Raw genomic sequence first — 4,494 nt, 5'->3', positions numbered from 1 at the left:
ATCTTATCTCTCAATTCTATTTTCTGCACTACCTGTCCCATGAAATACAAATAGATGAGTCTCAAGTTATACAGAGGCATGCAGCCAGCGGCTTTATTTATTTAAAAAAAAAAATTTAATTATTACAAGAATTTTACAAACTTCATGTAGTACATGATCATACATGATCACTAATTTAATAAATATAACTGATCTCGTAGGTGTAAAAAAAATCCGGTCTTAAAACGTACGTCCTCCAAAAAAATAAATTAAATGCACGATTATTTGTCAAAAAGAAATATTTTAACCATAAAGATATTATATAAAAGTAAACTTATAAACTGATAAAACTTGATACAGTACGTCAGATTGTAAAATTACTTTTGTTACAAAATAGATCTAACGAATTACATGAAATCACGTCAATTTATGAGATTATTTTTATATACTCTCTTTGTATATATATCACCATCATTTGATAAATGATCGATCAGCTATACCCATCGGCCAATACAGCTCCCCTTTCAAACTGCTGTGAAATCGGATTCATTGCAGCAACAGCTTTGACCCATTTGCGCGTCCTGGCTTTCATGCAATATTCTCTATTAGCAACAAATACTGCATCATGTTCATCCTTTTTTTCAGCCAGCAGATGCGGTGGCGGCTGTTCCAAGCTGCCACCCTTCTCATCCCACTCTTGATCAATCTTGATACCGCATTCTCAGTAATCGATGTCTGCCATTGCCAGAGCTTCTATAGGCATTGCTGGATCTCTGACAAATAAATATCTACTTTGTTTAATTTGTTTATAAGGACGAACTCGTCGCTGTTCATCTCAGGAAGATGAAATGGCAACATTTAGACATATATATATATATATATATATACACATGTATACATTTACTGGATTCTTGACTTCCTATTCGCAGTGAGGGAAATTAAAGAGGAAAACGCACGGGAATTGCATGGCGTTATGGTAATTTATATCGTTGTACCCGTGATTTCAATGGTGTCAGTGCATATGCAAAAAATGATCAAAAGCATCAAAACACGAGCTACTAACCATTTACTACGCACGTACATACGTACGGTGTCTTGACTTTGACGTAGAAAATCAAAGGTATTGTAAAGATCACAGACAAACACGAGAAAGTTGTTGATAGGGAATGGGGACATCCCGAAGGCTAGCTCTCTGTAAGAAACTTCTTCTACGGTACTACGAACAGTGTACTTGAAAAAAGAAGCATTTTGAACAACATATGGGTTGAATTTACAAGATAAGTCAATTGCGCAAACGTCTAAGATCACATGCTAACGTCTAAGTCAATTTACGTACGGTTGAATTTACCTATGCATGCGTCATGCATTTGTGATCTCGGGTTTCTAATTCTTTTGGATTCGTATCGATAATGTTGATAATAAAATATTAATTGCATTCAGCTAATTATAATTTTTCGGACTAAACTTGAGCTCATGAATTTAAAATATTCAAATAGGTTGGGTTTGCACGAAACTTTTTCAATCTTATAATATCATGCTAAATCCACAACTTTAAAGTTTCTCATCGAAATAAAATAAATGTTTTTCTAATTAAAATTAAGTTGATTTGTGCATGCTGACCTAGAGCATGCATGCAGCTCATAGCTTTATTTTTACGTTGGAGTACTCCTTGCACTTATTTCAAAGAGATTGCATAGACATTGTACAGAACTTGAAGGTTTTAAACTTGTATTTATCGTTAATACTCTTTTGTTTGTAGCTAAACTGCCATGGAAGGACAAGTTCATTACGTTATATTACCATCCGTGCACCGTTTAATTTACAATATGCAGTTAAACTGTAAAAAAGTTAGAATATTATGAATATCATGTTCAAAAGATATCTTTAGTTAATTAAGATCTGATTATTTTGATGAATATAAATCAAAGCATTTTATCAAGAATTAGCCCAAACAGTACTAAGGGCCAGCCCTCCTCGATCTCCTTTCCCTCTTCCCAACCCAACAACTATTAGAAAAGAATAACAAAAGAAAATCCTAAACAAATTACAAAATTCTGTTGAATAAATGGGAGCTGTATGCAAAACTGCATCTAGTCCAGACCGGAATGGCAGGTGATGACATATTATATGGAGACGCGCTCATGCAGTATAGTTTTCAGCAGACACTGTTGCAGCCTGATTTTCCACAGGGGAAGTCTCCGAGTCTCATGTTGAAATGTGTCCAGAAAAGGCTGCTTGAATCTCTTCTGTTGGAAGTATTACTGCTTCAGAGGCCAGATTGACTTAAATCTCTTCTGCAAATTTGATCGTCAAATGCGTTGCTTATATGATTCTCCCTTTATAATGGTTCTCACCATTAAACTTATTAATGGCCCCAAGCATGTACCCATAATTCCTTCCAGCAGACCTACTTCTTGCTGACAAATTACAGGAACCCTATTTCTTCTGACTTTTGCTCTAGTTTGCTCCTTATAATCTTGATCTTCTTCTACCAGTAAATGGGGTGCAGGAGGCTGCACCGAGTCCTGTTGTTCCCATTCCTCAGCGTCCATGGCAAATTCAAGGTAATCCACGCCTGCCATTGCCAAAGCTTCTAATGAAACCGACATCACTTGTGAAAACTACAACCAGATCGATTAACAAACTTCTGATCTTAATTTAGTGGCTCAGAGATTCTTTGTAAGTACCTTCAACTGTTTTGATAACGAGGTTCTAGCCTGGCTAGCTAGCTATTTAGACCCCTACCCTACGTGAACTTTATATACATGTACGTAGTAGTACTAGACGTTAACGGAAGAAGCACATCGATATTTTTGTTTCTGTGATCACGGGAATAATATTGACCGTGCAATAAAAATCAAATGGAAGTTTTTCGTCAAGTATTGCATGCAGCTCTTTTGAGAGAGAGAGAGAGAGAGAGAGGTCATGAACCGATGATGCATTGTTCCCGTGATCATCGATCCTTTGAGTCGCATTTTGGTTCTTAAAATAAAGGATAATCCTTACCAGCTACGTGTTACCACCGCTCTACTACCCAAAACCCATGTGGAAGCTTTCTTTTTTATTTTATTTGTCTTCCTCCTGCCTTGTTCACAAAGTCTCTGTCAGAAGTTTCTCAAACACGCCAAGGCCTTCCCTTCACTCCCACGGCCCCTCTCAGAAGTTCAGAACGAAGCAACGATATCAATCAGTATTATTAAGAATGAGAATCACAAGATGAAAAATGATGTCGGTAAAAAAGAATAAAAATTCATCTTGCAATCACCCAACAAATAGATAGCTAAAGTCTTGAATTGGACCGAACAAGATCTAGACTGGCTCATGATCTACATCTAATGACACGTGGCAGTGCCACCTTATTTTGAATACTTTTTTCGATTTTTAATTAAAATCATAAAATAATAATTTTACTTTAAAAATCCTCATGTTCATAAACCATAATCTTAATAAACATGTTCAATATACACGTGGTAGTGTCACCGCGTCATCACGTATTATAAGCATGTCCATCCATACTCCTATCATTATTGGTATTCGTATCCAACAATCCATGCATCCAAAAGAAGCGAAGGCCCTTCGTGTGAATATAGAGCATGGCTAGCCATTCAATTTGCATACGTGATCTAAACAAAAATGATATAGACACAATTATTTTATAACTTCTGTATAATGTTTTGATAAGATATTATTAGTTTTGAAATTATGTGAATTTTATTTAACTTCAATTTATTTGAATTCAATAAATAATAGTATTTTATTAAAAAGTCACGTCAAAATTATTAAAAAAAAATTGTATATGTATTATTTTTCCATCCTAAAATATCCCCCAAAAATTTCTCTTTGACTTTCCATAAAACCTCTTATGCTAGAACCAAATGCTTAAAGTAGTGCAAATTTAACCACTTTTAGGTGAGGATTGGATAGAGAGTTCAGATGAGATGAGTTAATATGTATATGAAAGTTGAATAAAATATTATTAAAATATTATTTTTTAATATTATTATTATTTTGAGATTTGAAAAAATTAAATTGTTTATTATATTTTGTGTAAAAATTTAAAAAAATTATAATAATTAAAAAAATTATAATAATTAAAAAATATGAGCTAATATCAACTCCAAATCTAAACGAGGTGAATGGCGGGACTGGAGTCAAAAGCTGGATTGAAGCAACAATCGACATCGGTTGTGGCAACTCGTGGATAAGCCCATTCCTCATGCCCTTGGGAAATTTTAACCCTTGTTGTTATTATAGTTAGTTATTTTAATGCGGTAATTAGAAACTTTTTCTGATCTGACAAGTTTTCTGATCTGACAAACCAATTCCTCAGGCCCTAGGAACAATTCTAGTGAATGTATTGCATCCTTTTGCTACCGAATTTAGACTCCAACTTTGTAGCCTTGTCAATTTTGAATTATATTTTGTGTAAGAATTTAAAAAAATTGTAATGATGAGATGAGATGAATTAAAATGAGTTAAAGTAAGTTTTGAATACAAACAAGACCTTAGTGTTGG

This window comes from Juglans microcarpa x Juglans regia, chromosome 2S, assembly GCF_004785595.1.
Source record: "Juglans microcarpa x Juglans regia isolate MS1-56 chromosome 2S, Jm3101_v1.0, whole genome shotgun sequence".
NCBI lineage: Eukaryota > Viridiplantae > Streptophyta > Magnoliopsida > Fagales > Juglandaceae > Juglans > Juglans microcarpa x Juglans regia.
This window is presented reverse-complemented; position numbering follows the sequence as displayed.